Genomic DNA, 22264 nt, shown 5'->3' with positions numbered 1-22264 from the left:
AATAGGTGTCAAGTGCTGATCAGATCTCTTGGCTGTTCTGCCCTCTTGGGATGGGGAGACACAGACAGAGCTGAGGGGGAGAGTGGGGATGGTTAACAGGCAAGCTGGATCCGCTGCTGCTTTTTTCAGTTTATTTGGCTGCACCCAGTCTTAGCTGTGGCATGGGAATTCTTAGTTGTGGTATGCAGGATATAGTTCCCCAACCTAGGCACCCTGTATTGGGAGTGAGAAGTCTTAACCACTGGACCACTACAGAAGTCCCCCTGATGTGGGATGGGGCCAAGTGGGCTTCATGAGATGCTCAGCTCCCTGACAGTGAACCCTAGTGGACAATTCTGTTTCAGCCTTCCTCCACCTCCGGTTCCAGGGACATCAAGGACATGGAAAAAGTCAAGGACGCCATAACTTCTCCTGTAGCTTTCAAAGCGTTCTCAGGATCCACCATGTCAATCCCGCTCATGCTGTATCATTCTTGCTACTCACTTCCCACTTCCAGAGCCCTTCCACCCCTTCCTCCCGACCTGGCCACCTCTGGGCTGCCTCCCTCTTCCCCCTTCTTTTTTTTTTTTTTTTTGTGGTGGAAAAAGTAAGGACTGGGGAGACCAGAGTCCTTGTTTACCCTTCTCAAGATGAAAGACCTCCAGGATGTCTTCTCGCAGACTTCATGGCTCTGGTTCCTTGTTTGTAAAACGGTGGGGGTCCATGCAAGAGTAGAAGTGCTGGACGGTTCTGAGCGCCTTCCCATCTCTAATAGAGGCTGGGACCAGTTCTCTGTGCCCATCCACGAGTACTTTCTGTTTCTGTGTTTTTGGGGAAGTTGCTTTTTCTTGGTATTGAGTGAGTCAGGAGAAGAAAAACCATTGGCAGTCCCATCTCTCAAAGCCTCAGGTAGGGCTGTGGCTTCTGACAACACTAACGGCTGATCTTGTGGCCGATTTCGAACGCCTCTAACAGATATTGTGACACAAGTCCCATTCAAGAGTGAAAATGGAAATTCCAGCCTCGTCCTTTGTGACCTCTGAAATAAATTGCTATCCTTTCGTCGCCAGAGCTGCTCGCACAACACAGCAGCCAACTTTCTCCTTCCTAATTTGTAACGAGGAAACGGAGGCATGGGGAAGAGTAGTGATTTCCGGGATCCCTAAGAGTTCTTCCAGCTCCGGGTAAAAAAACACATCTGCCCGCGTGGCCTGTGGGGAGAACGGGCGGGGGAGGGCGCCAGAAGAGGGCCTGGACCCTGGAGACGACCCCTCCTCGCCTTCAGGAGAAACGCTGCAGTCACAGCCACTGGTGATGGAAGGTGAGGAAGTCAGACCAGAGGCTGGGGCAACCGGGCCGAAAGTCTGGATGGGCTGGTATTTCTGGAAAGATTTCTGCCCAAGGACGAAGGGCGAGGGTCGCGGGGCCCGTGTGCACAGCAGGGGTGCGGGCATTTTAAAGGTTAAGAGCACCCGTAGAAAATAGAAGTAGGAGGAGGAAGTGGAGCGCTGGGGCGCAGTGCGAGAAGGAAGCAGCTCGTCGGAGCTTCCCCTTTTTCCTCCTTCCCCGAAGCCCCCACCCCAGGCCCCTCGCCCGCTCCGCCCACCCATCCCGCCCTGCCAAGCCGCGCTTCCGCTCCCCCGGGTCCAGCCTCACCTTACTCCTGGGAACGGCCCGGGGCGGGGGAGGGTCGCCGGTACTAGGCACTGGCGTCCCTCCGGCCTTGGCCAGCCTCCGGCCAGGACCTATTCCTCCCGAGGGCAGACGAGCTCGGAGATGGGCGGCTCCTTAAACACGCGGCGGGCTCGGGCCGGACTCCGAGGATGCTTGGGGTCAGGCTGGCGCCCGGCCGACGCCGCCCGGCCACCAGGTGGCGCGAGAGTCCGGCTGGGCGGCCTGCCCCGCCCGGCCCCGAGCAGGCCCCGCCCCGGCATGGCCCCGCCCCCAGCCCGCCGTCGGAGCAGAGCCCTGATCGATGCTGGGACTCGCCGCGCGGGTCCCCAGCTCCCGCGCGGTGGTCGCGACGGTACCCAGAGTCGCAGGGAGTCGCCTCTGGAGGGGGACTCGGCGCCCAGCGGGGACTGCAGGTGTGTGGCCGGGGCTCGGGGGCGCGGAGTGCACGCGTAGGGGCTTGAGGCCGAGCCAGAGCTGCCCGCGGACATTGGAGAGCGGTGCGCTGGACAGATCCTGCTGTCTTCTGTCTCTAAGAATAGGGCCCCACTGCCGGGGACACGACCCGCACACACGCGTACCCAGTAATCTCACAGACAGAAAGGTATGCCGGCGACTGTCCATCCTTACCTAAGTAGCCACTGATGGAGGCGTCTGTGCGGTCCGAGTGTGACCGCAGCCTCCTGCTGCCTCTTTCGAGGCTGCCTTGTGTCTTCGGGTCAAGGAGTCTGCTCTCCCGTCTGGGAGCGCTCTCTCTCTCTTTGGGAGCCTTGGCATCAGGGGTCCTTAGCCACCAGGACCTCCAGCGAGCGTGGGCCCCCAGACAGTGGCTGCTTTTCTTCAGAAGCGCCCTCTTGGCACTGTCTGCTTATCCGTGTTTACACCCCTCGGTGTCCCTGCGTGACTCTTGTGTGCGCGTGTGCATGGGTGTGCGCGTGCGCGCTGGCCCATCCCAGGCCTTGGGTAAATAAAGTTCTTTAGGTCAGTAGGAGGAAGGAGATTGTTCAGAGGGAAAAGGAAGGCGAGATGAAAGCAGCAGGATGTGGTATCAAGTGAGTTACAAGCCTCTTGCAGAGAGGAGTGGGTTTGGGCGAAATGAGGGCCGGAACTGGGCCAGGTCTAGTGCGTCCAGGGTTCTGTCTGGGTCCCCCGTCCTTCCCTCCCTGCAGCGGTCACTCTGCCTTCCCTCCTCCTGGCCTGGGACCACCCAGAAAGGCACTGGTTCCCAGAACTTGTTAAAACACACCTTCTCCAGGCACCCTCTACAGCACAGCTTTCCAAGGGTGGGGACTGGAATCTGTATTTTTCTAAAATTTGAATAAGATCCGTTAAGTGATGAGGCTGGCGCCATTGCTTGGGAACCCTGGATGCTGCGGAAAGGAGGCCAAGGCTCCAGCTGTGCCCAGCAGTGTGACCCTGAGCCTCATGAACATCACACTGCCCCCTCCCAGCCTGCTTCCCCATCTGCAAAATGGGCCCTAACGTGCAACCTCAGGGAGCAAATCAAATGAGAAAAGTGTGAGCAGGGCGCCTGCACAGGGAGCTGCCCTGGGTATTTGCAGAACAAGGGAGTGGGCGTCTCGGGCTTACCTGCTTCCTCAGCGGGGACACTGCGGTGTGGCTCCAGGAAGACAGTTTTGAATGATCTACTCTCTCTTCCTGCTCAGAAGACCCTCCCCTGCTTCTTGGAGAATAACTAGCCAGGATGGTAATTCTGGGGACAGCGCAGAGGCTTTGTGTGCCCGGGCCTCATTGTTTTTTTGTTTGTTGTTTTTAAATTTTGGTTTCGAGGGCTCTTTGTGGCTGCAGCTCCGTTGCCATTGCCGGGGACCTGTGGGATCTTAGTTCCCTGACCGGGGATTGAATGTGCATCCCCTGCATTAAGAGGGGGATTCTTAACCTCTGGACCACCAGGGAAGGCCCCTCATCAGGGTTTTAAGACCGTTGCCAGTCTCTTAGGTGAGGGATAACTAACTGTCTTCTCTTTACAAGCTGTAGTGGACAGAGAGACCTCTGTCTTCTTTGCCTGCCTCTCCCCAGCATGCGCCCCCCCCCCCCTTTTTTTTTTCTTTCAAGAAGAATCAAGTGGAAGCTAACCTGGTAACCAGTGTGTTTGGGGTTACTGCAGGGGTCATAATGTGGAGGAGGAGGCTGGCTGTTGGAGGCTGCTCCATGGCCCCAGGTTAGTCATTGATCACCGGCCTTCTGGCAGAGAAGTGGAAAAAGGAGAGGCAATCACCTTTGCCTGGGCAGCCCAGTGTCAGAGGCTCCAGCTTGGGTTCAGAGGAACCCTCAAAGAGAGCTGACTTGGTCTTTGTTCAGAGAGCCTCACCCCCAAAGGACTGAGCTGGCCAGACTACTGTGGGACCTCTGGGAACTAGAAGACTTGTTTGCCTCAGCTGTGGGTGGACTGAAAGCCTGGATCAGCTTCTTAAGCAAGGAAGTATCTAGAGGGGCAAGATGGAGTGATTGTCATCAGCTCAAGGAAGAGGTTTGAGGTTCTAGCATAGATGGGGTGGGGGGTGGACAAAGAAAGACTATGTCTGACTTCTGCCCGGAGGCAAGCTGAGACACTTGCACAGCAAACATATATTACTTATTAGGGTATTCCGTTGATGTGAAGATGTATGCATTTTCACATTTTAACAACTCTGAAATCATCTTACCATCCATGGTATCTTACCATTATAATAGGCGGCAATATTTCTTTCTTTCTTACTGGCACACAAAATAATGATGTGGTGGTGGTGGTGGTGGTGTAGTCGTGAGGTCATTTGCCACCTCTTGTAGCCCGCCAGGCTCCTCTGTCCATAGGGTTTTCCCAGGCAAGAATATTGGAGCGGGTTGTCATTTCCTTGTCCAGAGGATCTTTCTGACCCAGGGATCAAACCCGTATCTCCTACATTGCAGGAGGATTCTTTACCACTGAGTGACTAAGGAAGCCCAAAATAATGGCGCATCTTACAATTGATGGCATCTTTTTCAATTCTGTGAAATATGATGTGTATTTTACAAATATGGGGGGTGTTTTCGATGTACAGGGGTACACACAGAACTACATCATTCTCGTAAGTGAAATTGCACGTATCACTTTTTCTACCAGCTCTACCTTGTAAACACCAAAACTTTTCTTGGTATCCAGTTTTTAAAAGAAATCCTTATAAAATATGTTGCTTGCCTTTATAAATCTAGCACATGGTGTGTGATTTAATAATTTCTTGAAAATGTTAAACGGTTCTACCTGCCATTTTGTGCATACCTTGGGTCTGCTCAGGACAAAATTTTTGTCATCTTTCTTTTTGTCCTTTTCCCCTTTAGCTATCATTTCATGGTCCTCGGCAGTGGGCTAAGTATTTCTCCACTTCCTTTTCATCTTCACTGCCATACTCAGGTTGCTACCACTATTATCCACATTTCATGCAGGAAGAAACTAAGGACCAGGACGATACTGCTAGGAAGCGCCAGGGCTGGGTGGATGACCAGAGATGACCCAGCCCAAGAGGCATTCTGCCTGTGCCTGTGGGCATGGAGAGTATGGCTTGTGGAACTGACTTTGGGAGCCTGAATGTGGCCGTATATAGGTCTTTTCTGTTTGCTTCCAGGCTAGTGGCTGGAAGGTTCTGGATAGTTGGGTTATCAGCCAAGTGGCTTCCGGATAAGTGAGGTATAACTGTAGCCAAGTGCACAAGATTGGAGGGGAGGGCTAATGAATGGGAAGAAGTGGGTGACCAGTGGCACCAAGCAGATATTGGGTCCTTCTTGAGTCTACCGCACCTAGCACTCGGGGTGCGTGGCTTTGAGCTTTAGGGTTTGTCCTTAGTGGGAGACACCTGCCTCCAGCTTTCCCCAACTCCCAGTCCAGCTTCTCTCATGTTGCCATGGGGATATAAGACAACAAAGCTGAACAGGTCACTTTCCAGCTGTAAATCCTCCCGAGCTGCCCTGGCCCTCTGGGGAAGGTCCATACCCTTTAGCATGCCTAGCAAGGCCTCTGCCACCCAGGTCAGGTCACCCTGCCTTCTTCATCTCCTGAAACTGGGGCACACCTCTGCCTTTGCACGTGCTGCTCCTTCCCGCCACATTGCCCTTCGCGTCCACTGCCTGCCCGGCAGACCATGAATTCATCCTTGGATGCACAGCTCCAACCTCATCATCTTTGAAGTCTTCCCCAACCCCCTCCTCACTCCACAGCACTGGCCACGCCATCCTTCCGTCCTCGTGCCTTTCGTATCCTACCGGAGCACTGGCCCCTCTGACCTGCAGAGTCTGACCAGTGACATGGTGGCTGGGTCATCAGGGCCTTCTGATGCTCAGCACAGCCGTTCAGCTGTCACCATCAAACTCCCCAGGATTTCTTAGAAAGCCACGAACAGCAATAGTGGGGGCTGCCAAGGGGGCTGCCAAGTGCAGGGTGTTGTGGGGGGCAGAAGGGTGGGGTCTAGAGGGAGCGGTATGCTTTTCATTTTCATGTCCTCAAGAGTCTTGCTGCTGTTGTTGTTGACCTAGGCAAATGAGTCTGTGTGGTTTCCTTGTGGGGGGCAGGGCTGGGGTGTGACAGCTGAAGGCAGCTTCTGCCTCCTGTGGAGTCAGGGGGGCTGTGTTTCTGCCTGACTCCCCTACTCCCAGCCCTGTGACCCTGGGTGAGTCCACATACATCAGAAGTGTCAGTTTCCCCATCTCCCTGGAAGAGTGCATGGATGCTTTCTACGGCCCCTTCCTCATCTCCAACAGTCCATTCCTTGGCTCAGCACCTCTGCACAGAGCACCTTCCGTGTGCTAGGTATGTGCTGGGGCTCTGAGGCCCCTGTGGGAGACAGATAACATTCCTGGAAATTTTTCATTTTGGCTGCATTGGGTCTTCATTGCGGGCTTTTCTCTGGTTGCAGTACTTGGGCTTAGTTACCCTGTGGAATATGGGATCTTAGCTCCCCGACCAGGGATAAAACCTACATCCCCTACATGGGAAGGCACATTCTTAACCACTGGACCACCAGGGAAGCCCCCCTCTCCTGGTGGAAATTAGTCTAGTGGGCAGGACACTAGACACCTATCATGTAATTTCCATCGTGAGAACGATGAGGTCCCGGGGGACTATGGAAAGGGAGCCCCATATAGTTTGAGGATTAAGGAGAGGCTTCCCTGAAGAAGTCACGTTTGAGTTGAGAATTGAGAGATACAAAATAGAAGAAAATACCAGTGGTAATAAAAATGATCCCAACACTGAGCAGACATGTGCTAAGCCCTCTCTGGGTGCACCCTCTCAGGAATTCCTTTCAGTATCTCTGTGGGGTGTGGGGGCCTCCTCTCCTGCAAAAACCAAGTGAGATAACTCTGGCATAAACCAGAGACCCATCCCCTGTGCCCCGTCTCCCCCCGTCCTTGCCTCTCCCCCTCCTCCGAGGTCGCATGAAGGTCATAAACACTATTAGGGGGCGCCTCCCTTTTCTTCTGTTCTGATCATCACCAGAGAGTAGTTCCTTTGCTGCTGAGGGGCTCCTTGCAGGAGTCCCTTGCATTTGCTCTCACATTGGCCATCCACAGCGAAAGGAGCCTCCATCCACAGAAAACCACCGTGTCGCCCGTTGGCCTTTCGTTCCATCCCTCTCGGAGTTGCTGTCCTTACAGCCCAGATTTTGTGTATTTCTTAGAAGTCATCCTCTCAGCACCCACATCCTTCTTCTTCCTTCCAAGTTTTCTTCCCAGGACCCCAAGGTCTCTGTGGATGTACCTCTGGCTTTTGGGTCTGAGCGTTTGTTCCTGAGTGACTTCGTGGTTTTGACTCTCATCAGGCAAATCTCCCCACAGCCACTTACATGCAGCCTGGCTGAGGCTACCCTCCTCCTCAGTGCATTTTCTGGGTGAGATTACATCTACACCTGCTGCTCTTACAGGAGACTTTCGAACTCAGTCTCAATAATGGGCCTCTTTGAGAAGCTGATAAAGCCATAGATCATCCCCTCCATCTCCCCACAAAAGGCACACGTGTGCACGCACACACATGCTCTTTCAAAGTTTTGCAGAAAACCTCTGGGTCTTCTCAGACCTCTGCTGTCCACCAGGGAACCCACGTGAGTAACCTCTGATCTGGAAAACAGACTTTCTATACACCGATTTCTTTGGCTCCATGCAGGAGTCAGCTGTTGTCAGAGAGATGGATCTCTCCCTGGGGAGATCTCAGGGCTCGGCGTAGGGACCACTCCCAAGCCGTGCGCACACTTCCTGGGTTTATTATCAAGTCTTGAATTCAATCCATTTCCAAGATGATTGAAGAACATTACTTTAGCTAGTTGTTGTTGTTGTTTAGTCACTAAGTCGTGTCCAACTCTCCGACCCCACGGACTGCAGCCCATCCCCATGGACTGTAGCCCGACCCCACGGACTGTAGCCTATCGGGCTCCTCTTCCCATGGGATTTCCTAGGCAAGAATACTAGACTAGATCTTCCCAACCCAGGGATCGAACCCATGTCTCCTGCATTGACAGGTGGGTTCTTTACCGCTGATCCACCAGGGAAACCCTTACTTTGGCTAGTGGTATCCTTAAAAGAAGCCCTCTGCTCTGGTTCCCCTACCCCCAGCCAGGGAGCAAGACTTAAGGCTAGAAATGAGACCAGAGAAGGTGCGTGTTGGTGGCTATTCTCATGAATAGAGACGATCCAGGAAGCAGAGAGGCAGCCACTGCTGGTGTTTTTGCTGCAAATATTCTCACGGCCTCCCTTGTTCTCAGGGACTGGCGTGAGTGTGGGGCTTTATTTCTCTGATGTGGTTGTAGTTCTTTAGAGCTGATGCCTTGAAGTCGAGTGCCACGTGTGAAGGAAGTTTTCTTCAATTCCTCATTTCTAAGGATTTGTTAAAGCATGGATGGAAGTTAGGTTTGTCGGTTACAACTGGAAGCATCCACTAGGAAAGCCTTGTATTCTTTCACCTTGAGGTAGGTTTGTGTGATGTGTTATATCATTAACTTCCTTCTCTTCAGCCCTGCTTGCCCTTCTGGAGTAAACTCTGCTTAGTCAAGGAGTTTTGTTCTTTCAGAACAGTGCTAGGTTTGATTTGTTGCGATGCCTTTGAGAATTCTTGCAGCCGTGCTCACAGGTGAGGTCGGCCCATATTTTCTCCTCTTTTGTACTGCTGTTGTCATGTTTTGATGTGCTGCTTATGCAAAGTGATTTTGGAGGCATTTCATCTCCTCCTGGGGCTTCCCTGGTGGCTTGGTGGTAAAGAACCCGCTTGCCAAGGCAGATGAGGGTTCGATCCCTGGGTCAGGAAGATCCCCTGGAGGAGGAAATGGCAACCCACTCCAATATTCTTGCCTGGAGAATCCCATGGACAGAGGAGCCTGGTGGGCTATAGTCCACAGGATCTCAGAGTTGGACACAACTGAGTGAGTGAACATGAGCATCTTCTCCTGCACCCTGGGGACAGCTGGCAGAGCACGACATGATCTGTGTCTCCAAAGTTGGAAGAACAGCTTGATCTTAGGTTTCCCACTACTGGATTCTTGCTTTCCCATTTCCCAAGCCTTCCTTTCCTCTTCTCTCTTCCTTAGTCCTCCCAGGTACACACCTAGCACCTCAGTGCTCCCAAGCTGGAACCTCAGAGTCATCTTTGATTCTTGAGCCTTCAACAGTTCTCCACTGATTCCCATGAGTATTTCCTTTCCCTGTCCTTCAGCTAAGGGAAGGCTCATTTCCACTCTTGGATGCTTCCATCCATCTGGAGAGTGGTGCAAGGCCAGGTGCCGTGTTTAGTGGGGATGCAGATAAACTATCTTATACCCAGAGAAAGGTAACCACGGTAGTGATGGCACAATATTGCATGTTTACAGAAGGGGAGGTGTTTTTCTATATGAAGAGGACATAAAGGAGAAGTCATATCCACTTTTAGATATTTGAAGGGCAGCAGCCTTTCCCAATGGCTCAGTGGGTAAAGAATCCACCTGCAATGCAGGAGACATGGGATTAATCCCTGGGTCAGGAAGAACCGCTGGAGAAGGAAATGGCAACCCAGTATTCTTATCTGAAAAATCCCATGGACAGAAGAGCCTGGCAGGCTGCAGTCTGTGGGGTCACAAAGAGTTGGACATGACTAAGCGACTAACACTCTACTTCGGGACTAAGTACAATTCTTTGGAAAAGGTGAAGACCTGCCCTGTAGAGGTCGTTCTCCTAGGAGGAGAGGGACCCATGAAGGGAATTGTGAGGAAATAGATCTCAGCTCACCACAGGGAAGATCTTAGAGAAGTTCAGAGCAGAATAACAATGGAATGGTCAGACTTGTGGTAGTGAGTTCCCCATTGGGAAAAACATTCAAGGAAAACACATATCAGATGTAGAAACGAAAGCTGTGAGAATGGAGACAGATCACTTCATTTCTAAGCATCTCTAATTCTCCAAATCTTGGTGACGGTGTCCTACTGGCTGTAGGAAAGTTGGTTGTTCTGATAACATAATTTGAATTTAAGAAATTCAGTGGCCTTGAATAAACAAATCCCAAAGCTGGGCAGTTCCCTCACAAATCCTGCAGCCCGTCTTCAGAGCCCATCCTCCCAGAGCAGGAGCTCAGTGGTAGTTAGAAAACCAGAGCCATGCGTGGTAAGACCCTGGAGCCACAGTTGGACATGGGGATGCTTGCCCACCTCCTGTGCTGGAGATGGACTTTTTTTGGGTGGGGGGCAGGGGGGAGTCTCTTGTTCTTGGCTCCTTCTGAAGCAATCTGATAAAATGGACTACTTCAGAAACACCTTCCTCTGTGGCTGTCCCGAGAAACTCTCAGCGCCAACCTGATCCACCTCCAGGTCACGTGGGGGAATTAATGGCCTCTTGTTCTTGGGGTTTTTGAGCCAACGTTTAATGGGCCTTTGCTTTTTGCATTCACTTCTGTACTGACATCTTGAGAGTTTCATTTTGAGAAAACCCACAACTCAGAGCTCTCCTTCGCCTGTTTTTGTGCTTAAGTGAACACAGGGGGGTTGTGGTGTGATGTTCAGACTACTGAATGGGAGTAGGAGCTGAGATCTCTAGTCCTAGCTGTTCCCCACTCAGCTGCTCATCTCCCTAAGCCTGTTCCCTCTTGGCTCAAGGGGCTCTTTAGTCTGACAGCCTATGAGTTTTACAAAAAGTCTTCTTTCCAAGAGTAGACTGATAAGAGCTGCTCTGATGGGCTGAGCAGAGAGGGGACCCACTCCTTCCCTCATGGTACCCATGTCACGGCAGGACTCCCAGAGGCTAAAGTCCTTCTGACCACAGTGGTGCCCTGCCTCCCTCCACCCAGGCTTCTCTACTGGAAGTTTTCCTTTAAAGTCATTGGTGGCCTTATAATGGCAGATTCCAATGGCTTTCTGCTAGTTTGCATCTCTTTGCAGTTTCTGTAGCATTTGATGCCCAGCACCCCTTGCTAGAGAGCTTCCCATGTGGCTCAGTGGTAAAGAATCCATCTGCCAATGCAGGAGATGCAGGAGACGCAGTTTCGATCTTTGGATCAGGAAGATCCCCTGGAGAAGGAAATGGCAACCCACTCCAGTGTTCCTGCCTGGGAAATCCCATGGGCAGAGGAGACTGGAGGGCTACAGTCCATGGGGTCACAGAGTCAGACACAACTGAGCGACTGAGCACACACACACACCCTGACCTAGAGCCTCTTCCTCACCATATGCACCTCCTGGCATTCCTCTGCACCGTCCTCTTCTTGCTGTCCCAGATCATGCTTAGCTCCTTCACCCAGACCCTCATCTCCAAGTCCATGCTGGTCGATTTTACCATTTCGACGTCAACACACAAGTCTGGAGCCCAGCTCTTCATCCACGTCGCAGGCTTCCTCTCCAGACTTCCCCATTTGGGGATCTCTAGTGAAACCAGACTCCTGGTCTGGAGTGGAGACATTGCAGTCACCTCTGAGTGCTCCCTCCCTCTTCCTGTCCCCCACTCTCCAGCCAGCTTTGATGGCGCTTCCTTTGGTTCTTGCTTCTTTTCACTTCCCCATAGTACTCCCTGTCACCCAACTCAGCTTTCGTCACCAGCATCCTAGGCTTGCTCATGGGCCTTCTGGACCCTGCTCTCTTCCTCGCTTCCCCCAGGAGATTCTTCTAATGAAACTTTTTGTCACCACGCTCAGAAGCCTTTGGTGCCACCTGCCTCCTAGAGAAAGTCCAAAGTCCAAGGTCTTGTGTTTGGAGTTTCAAAGCCGAGTCTTGTTCTTCGAATCTTTTCCGTGAATCCACACTCTCTCCTCCAGCCAGATGGCCTGACTCAGTTTCCTCTCCAAGACCTGATGGGTATTCTTATTTCTCCCTTCTCCTCCCGGTGAGGAAAACTTTCCAACCATCTTGTACAGCGCCAGCTCCCCGCTGAGGGGCCAGAGTCTGGCGGTGCTCAGTTCATGTTCGGTGAACGAATGTTTGCCTGGTGGAGCACCCAGCACACAGGAAGTCTGGGTCAGCCCCGGTGGCTGATGATCAGGCATCTGAGTGCCTTGTGGGATTCAGTCAACCTCTGAGAATGCATTCTCAGGCATCTCCCTGGATTCTGTGGGTCCCATCTGAGGTAAGGGTACCCTTTTGGTTTTCCTTGGTGGCTCACATGATAAAGAATCTGCCTGCAATCCAGGAGACCTGGGTTGGAAAAATCCCCTGGAGAAGAGAATGGCAACTCACTCTGGTATTCTTGCCTGGAGAATTCCATGGACGGAGGAGCCTGGTGGCCTGCAGTACATGGATTCACAAAGAGTCAGACATGACTGAGTAACTAACACTTTTCGCTTTCAAAGGGGCAAAGTCCTGGGCCTCTGCACTCCAGTATGGGCAAGACAGGCTGGTGGAGGGGACGGGTGGGCAGGTGGGGTTCAGACGGGTTAAGCCCCTGGTAAACTCCAGCTGCTAAGCCCCTCATCCTTGGGAAACTGTTCCACCCTCCAAGTTATGCAGATTCAAGACAGCAGCTGGGCACCCCTGGTAAGCCCAAACAAGCCACTCCCAGCTGGTGACCCCACCTTAGAGGAGCCTGGGGAAGTGTCTGTTTGCAACACTGGTGTTTACAAGGCAGAGGGGCTTCCTGTCCCGCCTACCAGGCTGACTGTGGGGCAATCAGGAGCTGTGTCTTCAGGGGCACTGGGGCAAAGAAATGCTTGGAGGATTTCTTGGGATTCTTCAGACATACCAAGGTGGGGTGTCTGGCTATACTGACCCTCGAGGAAGCCAAGGGCAAAACATGGAACGAGCTCAGGTTTTTGAACCGGGAGAAAATTAAATGTGACTGATAATTAATTTGCACATCGCCCTTTACAACTTCTAAGGCATTGTTCGTAAGTGCAGCCCAGCTAGTCTAAGGTAGAACCTTTTAGAGGGAAAAGAAATTCCCTTGGTCACGCCCAAGCAGGGTAAACAAGGACAAGGTTCTCTTTTTCTTTACTGCTTTGGTGAGGAAAGAAGGCTTTCTGGGACTTCTCTGGTGATCCAGTGGTTAAGAATCTGCCTGTCAATGCAGGGGACACAGGTTGGATCCCTGGTCCAGGAAGATTCCACATGCCGTGGAGCAACTCAGCCCGGGTGCCACAACTACTGAGCCTGTGCGCCTAGAGCCTGTGTGTGCTCTGCGAGAAGCCACTGCAATGAAGAGTAGCCCCTGTTCTCCCCAGCTAGAGAAAGACCCTGCCCAGAAACGAAGACCCAGCACAGCCAAAAAAAGTAAATATTTTTTAAAAAGAAGAAGGCGGCGGCTTTCTGGGGTAAGGAGAGAGTAGTGGAAAGGCCTCCCCAGGAGAGAGAAGCTTCCAGTTGTGCTTCCGAGTTCATTCAACATGGCAAGTGACGCCCCTCTCCTCACCCACCAGAGAAATGGGCCGAGGGGGCCGAAGCTGCTCCCTCCCCCCACCGCCATGGCACCCACAAGAACAGGGGCTTGTGTCCAGGGCCCCCGTCTCTGGGTTCCGACATAGGCGCCTGGAAAGGTCTGGGAACGTGCCTTGCGCTCTTTTGGGCCTGGGGACAGGGGGACCCTGTGTCCTCTCTCTAGTGAGCAGGCGATCCAAAGATGGTGTTCACCCCACCAGGTGACTTCTGATGCCCTGAGGCTGTCCTCTCTGGTGACTGCTTTGTCCGAACCCAGTAGAGAGAAGATGCGAAACAGAAGCTGCACCCCAGCAGGGCAGAGGTGCTAGGGCCGCCCGCGCCGTCAACACGTGGGCCTGCGCATCACGGTGCGATAATTCTGGTCTGTGTAGGGAGGTTTACCTAAAGCGCGAAGCAAGAAAAACAAGCGCACACAGCCCTCGAAGAATCTGATACTCAAACCTCCTACTTGAAAGTGGCAGAGGTCGGCCTGAGGGGTGGGGCTGAGAAGGGAGGTGAGAGGTTGTGTTGAGCGAGGACGAGGTTTATGTGGCATCAAGAAAAACAACGTATTTCTGAACGAGTGAGGCTGCCGACCTCAGGTCCAAGGCATGGGAGGTAACGTTTGGGGGTTGGGAGAGGAGGTCGTTCTAGGAGGCACCCTAGTGGGCCAGAAAAACAAGATGGTGGAGCTCTGCGGAAACTGCCAGAAGGAAGCCCTCAATACTGGGCCGAGTACTGGGTGCAATGGAGACAGAAGGAGATGCCACCAATTTCCCATTCCCTTTAGGTGCTCTCATGGTCTTGCGTCCCCCCTGAGATGGATGTAGTGGCTGAGAATGCCCCTTCTTGCACCAAGCCTCAACTCTGCTGGTTTCCCTTCAAGGCTCCTGTGGAGGGACTGTGGAAGGATTGGGCTGGCACCATGGCTGAGTCCAGGATGCAGTCCTCTCAGAGACTCCGGTTTTCCTCCTCCCCCTACCCACCCATCATTTTCCGAGATGAGATTACTTCTCATTGACTGCTTGCTCCTAAGACCTATTCAGTAGTTGGAGGTGGGAACGTTATTATTATTGTTAATTAAAGGCTTAATTTTTTAGATCGTTTAACGTTACAACAAAACTGAGAGGAAGGTACAGAGATTTGTCATATTACCCCCACCCCCTGCCCCGCACATCATCAACATCACTCATCAGATGGGCACATGTTGGTTTACACCAAGGATGAATGTACATTTAAAAAATTTTTTTTATTTATTCGGTTGGCCAGAAGATTCATTTGGGTTTTTTCATAACACATTATGAAATATTGGAACATTATGGAATATACTCAAGACATTATGGAATATACTCAATATTCTATATTGGAGTATAGTTTTTTTCTTTTTCTTTTTTTTCCATCCTATCATTTTGGAGTATAGTTGATTAACAATGATGTGTTAGTTACAAGTATACAGCAAGGTGATTTAGTAACACCCATGCAATTATCCATTCTTTTTCAAATTGTTTTCCCATTCCAGTTATTACAGAATATAGAGCCAAGCTCCCCATGCTATACAATAGATCTTGGTTGGCTATCTGTTTTAAATATAGTAGTGTGTACATGTCAATCTCAAGCTCCTATCCCCACTCCCACCCTTGCCCCCATCCCAGCCATAATGGATACACCTACATTGACACATCATAATCACCCAAAGTCCATAGTTTACCTTTGGTTTCACTCGATGTTTTTACACTCTATGAATTTTATGAATGTAATGACATATATCTATTATTATAATATTATACAGAGTATTGCATGCGTGCATGTGTGCTCAGTCATGTGTGACTGTGACCTCAAGGACTGTAGCCCACCAGGCTCCTCTGTCCATGGGATTTCCCAGGCAAGAATACTGGAACAGGTTGCCATTTTCTTCTCCAGGGGATCTTCCCGACCCTGGGATCGAACCCGCATCGCTTGCATCTCCTACATGCTAGCAAGTTGGTTCTTTACCAGCTGAGCAACCAGGGACACCCCATACAGAGTATTGTCAATGCCCTAAAATTTCTCTGTGCCTTGTCTAGTCTTCTCCCCCTACTCCCGGGAAATCAATGATCTTTGTGTTATCTCCATAGTTTTGTTTGGAGGACATAATTTTTCACTAAACTGTTTGATCTTGTCTAGGGAGGAAGAGTTTTGTGACACCTATACTTTATTCTCGGGATACCTTCTTATCACCAGGAAGAGATTATCTCTAATCATTTACCAAAACAATACCCTCTCAACTTGAGTTGCTTTAGTACTAGCTAGTTAAGCCAATTTGCTCTGAAGAATGTCTGACCTTTAAATAACTCAATTACTGCTGCTCCCCCTAGAGTGGGATACACAGAGGTGGGCACACTGTATGGGAAATCAGTGCTATTTCTCAGGAGGATGACTTCAGCTTTTATGATATGTCCTTTTATAAGGGAATTTTGGGTACATCGTGTGGTCTCTATTTAAGGTCAGACCTTAAAACATGGCCTACAAATTTGGGGAAAATCCCACCAGCTGTATCTAAATGACACAGTAATGGACAAACAAATACAATTGTGCTTCTTAGATAACTGTGTGGTGACTGAACTATTAGTTAGTATATTGGTTTCTTTGTTATTTCAGAGAGACGTAAGATGATAGTGGCTTAAACATGATAGAGCTTTGTTTCTCCTTCATGTAAAAGTCTGAGCGTAAGTGGTCCAGTCTTTACACAACAACTTCATAGATCACCTACATTCCTTCTATCTTGTTGCTTTTTGTCTTCCTCAACATGTAGCTTTCATCTCATGGCGCATGATGGCTGCTCTAGCAATTGCCATTGGGTTTGCATTCCAGCTAGCAAGAGGAAGAAAGAGGAAGAAGGAGACACGCCTGTCCCTTTTAAAAGCATGATTTGGAAATTGTACTTATCAACATCTATTTATATTCCATTGGCCAGAATGTAAGCAAATGGCCACAATTAGCTACAAGAGAATCTGGGAAATATAATCTAAATTTTCTAAAAGTTACATTACTATAGAAGAAGGGAGAATGGATATGGAAAGACAGTTATGAGTCTCAATCCACATCTGAACTTTACTAGTTTGAGATCTTTCTGACTCTTCAATGTTATATAAAAGTTCTTTATCCCTTCCATTGTACAAAAGCCTACCTTCAAAGCCTTGTTGAAAACCATTAATAATAAAATGGCATACTATTCTAAAAGATGGAGTAAACAAAATGACATCTCTACGTACAATGAAATAGTACTTAGCCTCAAAAAGGAATGAAATTCTGATGTATGTTATAATATGGATGAACCTTGAGGACTTTATGCTAAGTGAAAGAAACCCATCAGAAAAAGACAATATTGTCTGATTCGACCTTTGTGATGTTCGTAGTGCAGTCAAACTCATAGAGACAGAAAGTAGAATGGTGATTATCAGGGGCTAGGAAAGAGTGGAGTGGGGAACTAGTGTTCAGTGGGAAAGAATTTAAGTTTGTGAAGATGGAAAAGTTCTGGAGGTGATGGTGTTGATGGTCTCACAGTAATGTGAATGTACCAAATGCCATTCAGCTGTATAGTTTAAAATGGTTAAAATGGTAACTTTTATGTTGTTTATATTTACCACAGTTTTTACCATGACATGCTATAAAGCAGGGGTCTCCAACCTCCGGGATCTAATGCCTGATAATCTGAGGTGGAGCTGATGTAATAATAATAGAAATAAAGCACACAATAAATGTAACGCACTTGAATCATCCTGAAACCATCCCCACCTCACACACTCCTGGTCCATGGAAAAATTGTCCCTGGAGCCGAAAAGGCTGGGGACCACTGCTATAAAGGACCAAAAGCAGAGTTCTCTGGCATTTTAGGAGAGGTGACCCCACAAATGAAGACCCTTGGCTCTCTTGGGTGAGGTTCTTAAGCCAGAGGTGAGTCCATTTATCTTGTGATTATTGTACTTGCTTTTTTTTTACACAGTCATGAGCCTATAGCAGAACTTGCTGAAATTCAGATAGGCTGTTTTTGTGCATCTTCTTGAGTCACCCCCTTTTAGTGAATCCATTTCCTTGTGGTCCCTGGATCCTTCCCTGAATGTTGTTCACAAACTACCTCTTAACAACACATAACACCTCTTAACACATAGAGAATGATGTCATGGGGGCTGGCAGACTCTGAGACTGTAGTTTCCAAGATTCTACTTCTGTTAAGTTCTCCAAAACTGTGACAGCCTTTTCTTGTGTCTGTCCTGTCTTTCTCTATCTCATCCTGTCCTTCTCTCGTACATCTTTCATTTTCTCTGATCCTTCAAAGAGTATCAGTAGCAGTTCCCTTTCACAACCTCAAGTTTCTTTATGACTCTGAGAGGTATTTATACTCATCTGCCATCCTCAACTCATTTTAAGCAGTGGCTTTTGACTTTAGAGCCCTTTGTGTCAGCCGACCCGTCTCCCCACAGGCTCCCCTTTATCCCCTTGCTGGTGTGATCATTTAAATTCCAAGGTCAGTGAGACATTCACCCATTGAAAATTTGGCCATAGTTCCACGTGGCACTGGACTAAACCCTTAAGCACTTTCCCTGACATTTAAGGCCATTCACAGGCTGCCACCCAGCCTGGGCATCTTTATCTCCCCATACCTGTGTCACCCTTTACTCTCCAGTAGTTCTGAATGCCTGGGCATTCCCTGCAGAAACCAAGCTGTCTATACTTCTTGATTCTGTCCATTTCCTCACCCTGTGCCTGAATCCCAAGGCAGCTTCTTCCGTAGACTTATCTCGGAAGTTACCTTCTCTTTTAAAATTTTTATTTTTTGGCCATGCTGTGCGGCATGCAGGATCTTAGTTCCCCAACCGGGGATTGAACCTGAGCCCCCCTGCAGTGGAAACTTGGAGTCTTAGCCACTGGGAGTTACCTTCTTGGAGAAGCTTTGCTAATTGACCTTGTCCCTCCTCCACCGTACCTGTGTCTTATAAACCTACACGGAGATGCCCTACCTCCAAGGGTCTACTTGGAGGTTCTTTTGAATGGTGCCTCTCTGAACTTTCTGGTGTGTATCTTCTGAGCATGTACCCGAAGGGTGGAATTGCCATGTTATACGGCAGGTGCAGGTCGTATGTGGCAGGTGCAGGTCGTGCCGTGGTAGGTAGTGCTTTCCATTTGGAAAGTGGCTGGACCAGTTCACACCCCACCTGCAGTTGTGAGGGGTCAGGTGCTTCACCTCCTGAAGGGCACGCCCATCTTATTTGTTTCAGCCATTCAGGTGGGTCTGGTGGCATCACATCATGGTCTGAATTTGCATTTCTCTGGTGACTGATGAAATTGAGCACCTTGGCATATTTACTAACTACTTGGTGATCCTCTTTGGGGGAAGGGTCTATTCAAGTCTTTTGCCCATTTTTCTATCAAGTTATCCTGTCTTTTTAATAATTTTTTTTTCTTGGTGGTGGTCCTACCACGTTGCCTGGTGACCTTTGGACCTCATCTTCTCCTCTGATCGTGAACGCCTTGAGATTTCTGGAACCCCTCCCCTCCTCAGTGCCTAGTAAGACCCTCAAATAGTAGACAATACATACTTGCTGTTGACTGAACAAGCCATCTTTGATCCATCCTTTCTGGTAGGATACTATTCTCCTTGAGAAAAAAAATGGAGGAACTAGCCATGGAGCAGTTCTGTTTTCTCTCCAGCATCTGTAACTATGCCCCAATCTGTCCTGAATGGCCAGGCTAATCTCTTTGGATTTAGGTTCTAAACACAACTCTCCAGGCCATTCTTGATGTCTTCTGTGTTTTTCTCCAGCCTCCCTTTTGTGACATGCTCACTCTCGATCTTCAGTGTTCCATCTTACTTGGGGTCCTCACTTCCCCGTTTTATGTATGCCCCAAGAGGTCACACTGGCCCCTGACATCCCCCTCTTTGTTTTCGTGAGACTCTGTGACTTGCCTCCAATTTAATTTTCAGAATTTTCTTCCTGCTAAGCCATTCTCTTGGGTTCCTGACCTCTTAGGAGCCTGCTTCCTTAAAGTCTAAGATGTGGGTCTGACTCTCCAGCATTTTCTGCTAGGATTAGTCCACACTTTGAGATGATGTGGTCATTTCCCCCCGTGTTCCCTGCTGTCTTCTATTTTACAAACCTCCCGTTATTCTTGGTCAGAATTAAAGACACAAGACACACTATTATTTTTCCTCATTGCTTCCTTGCCCTTCTAAGAGATGAGATGATCAGAGGAGCAAGGCTTTCTCAGATGGCCTGGTTTTAACCCAAGGAAGTTTGGGTTAAAGTTGATGTTAAAGTTGGGTTAAAGTTGGGTTAAAGTCCAGTTGATGCCCTTGGCCGTCCTTGGCCTTGTGATGACCCAGTTCTGTTATTCATACAAGGAAAGCAGCATCCTTGTCTCAGTCAGGCTAGATGTGTGTGATCCCACATGCTTCTCTCTTCTGTTACCTTTCTTGAAACCTCTTGGTCATTCACTTATTCATTTGTTATTTGTTCATTGACTCAGCAAATATGTGCCGGGCACTCTTCCTAGTCCTCATGGAGTGACATTCTAATGGGGCTGGAGGAGAGACACAAACAATAAGCCCATTATGGTTTATTATTTATATACTAAGTAACATGAATAGTGTGTCAGGTGGTGATAAGAGAGGTGGAAAAATGAAGCACCAGGTGCCAGAGGTGGGGTTTACCAGAAGTCCAAATTAAGACCGTACCATAAAGACCAGGAGGAGTGAGAATTAGCCAAGTAGACATCTGGGAGCAGAGCACTCCAGGCAGAGGGAATAGCAGGTGTCAAGGTCCTGAAGCTGCTGTGTGCCTGGCAAGTTGCCCTGGTCATTCTGGTTCACAGAATGTGGCCACCTCCATGCTGGCCTCAACAAGAGTCCGTATCTAAAAGGGCAATGTATCAGTGATGTTTGTATCTACCATAGCATCCAGCAAAGCATTGGGTTGACAAAAAAGTTTGTTTGGGTTTTCTGTAAGATATGATGGAAAAACCTGAACGAACTTTTTGGTCAGCCCAACATCCTGTGGTCATCTGCACTCCATAAGAGGAGTTTATTTGAGTAAGTGAATTTAGGTTGAACACCACTATGGGCCTTGCACCTCTGAATTGCTGTGATTGTCTGAGCTGCCTGGCAGATGGCACCCATGTCTGAGTAATGTTCTTTCCAGTTGTTCCAGCTGGGCTCTTCTGAACACATAGTCCAGTGCCTTCTGGTCATGTGGCATGGTCTCTACCAGGGTGTGGGGCCTATGCCAGATATATATGTTCCAGATACTATTGCTTGTAATGTGCAAACATGCTCAGTCACTAAGTCATGTCCAAGTCTTTTGTGACCCCATGCCCACATGCCACCAGGCTCCTCTGTCCATGGGATTTCCCAGGCAAGAATACTGGAGTGGGTTGCCATTTCCTCCTACAGGGGATCTTCCTGACCCAGGGATTGAACCACATCTTTTATGTCTCCTGCATTGGCAGGTGGGTTCTTTACCACCACCTGGGAAGCCCTCTTCCTTGGTGGTCCAGTGGCTAATACTCTGTCCTCCCAATGCAGGTGGCTTAGGTTTGATCCCTGGTCAGGAAACTATAGATCCCACATGCTGCAACTAAGAGTTCACATGCTGCAACTAAAGATCCTGAAACTTTAGTGTGCTAAAACTAAGATCCAGCATAGCCAAATAAATACATATTAAAAAATAAAAAACCAACACCTGGATGGGCTTGTGGCCACTTCAACTGATAGATGACAGTGGAGGTGAAGGGAAGCAATGAAGCTGATGCAGCTACTGCCTCATTTCCTAGAAGACTTGCATCTAGAGCTCTGAGTCGTGGAGTAAGAAATCTGACTACCCATTTGGAAGTCGCCATTTTGTGAGGAAGCCCAAGCCACATGGGGAGGCCACTTGCAGGCACTTCTGACTTGTAATTCTAGTCCCCAGCTGTTCAGGTCTTACCAGCTGAAGCCTCAGACATCACTGAACACAGACAAGCCATCCCCAGTAGCCCAGCCCAAACTCCTGGTCCACAGAATCCATGAGCATATTAAAATGGTTAGCCTCAGGCTTCCCTGGTGGTCCAGTGGCTAAGAATCTGCCTTGCATGCAGGGGACACCAGTTCGATTGCTGGTCTGGTAAGATCCCACATGCCACAGGCTAAGCCTGTATACCACAATTACTTAAGCCATGCACCTAGAGCCTGTGCTCCACAACAAGAAAAGCCACCACAATGAGAAGCCCACACACGGCAACTAGAGAAAGCCCATGTGCAGTAACAAAGACCCAGGGCAGACATAAATAAATGTTTTTTTTAAAAAATGGTTAACATCTTCCACCACTACTTTTGGGGTAGTTTGTTACCCAAAAGCAATAGGGTGAGCCCCAGTGGCTCAGCAGTAAAGAATCTGCCTGCAATGCAGGAGACTTGCAGGAGACATGGGTTCTCTCTTGCCTGGAGAATCCAATGGACAGAGGAACCTGGCAGGCTACGGTCCATGGGGTCACAAAGAGTCAGACACGACTGAAGTGACTCAGCACGCACGCACACAGCAGGGAAGTCCCCCACCCAGGTTTAAGGAGAGGGAATTAGACTCCATCTCTTGTTTGGGGAAGTGTCAGGGCTACGTTGTAGAAGAAGCCATGGGATGGGAGGTGCCGTGACAGTCTTTGGGAAATAAGCCTCATGACTTGTCTTCTGTTTCCCTGGGGAGGAATTCTCATTTTATGTTGTCACCGGGCTGTGGTGGATTTTCAGATGTCTGCTTTGTACCCTGTCCAGCATCAGCTCCCAGGGT

At 49.5% G+C, this 22264-nt stretch overlaps 1 protein-coding gene across 3 annotated transcripts in view; it reads left to right on the top strand.

The window, feature by feature from the left end:
• Positions 1-1155: 1155 nt before the first annotated feature.
• The window catches only part of PIK3R5 (phosphoinositide-3-kinase regulatory subunit 5), a 74903-nt gene continuing 53794 nt past the window's right edge, over positions 1156-22264 (top strand). For 2 of the 3 annotated variants that reach the window (XM_043903822.1, XM_043903819.1), the window contains exon 1: positions 1932-2066. The gene's annotated coding sequence lies outside the window, so the exon portion shown is untranslated. Of the gene's footprint in view, positions 1301-1931; positions 2067-22264 lie in introns of those variants that run through there. The other variant, XM_043903820.1, reaches the window with a different exon arrangement.

The sequence above is a fragment of the Cervus elaphus genome, chromosome 5, assembly GCF_910594005.1.
Source record: "Cervus elaphus chromosome 5, mCerEla1.1, whole genome shotgun sequence".
NCBI lineage: Eukaryota > Metazoa > Chordata > Mammalia > Artiodactyla > Cervidae > Cervus > Cervus elaphus.
Note: the sequence above shows the minus strand (reverse complement) of the source record. Positions and strands in the feature narration are given on the sequence as shown.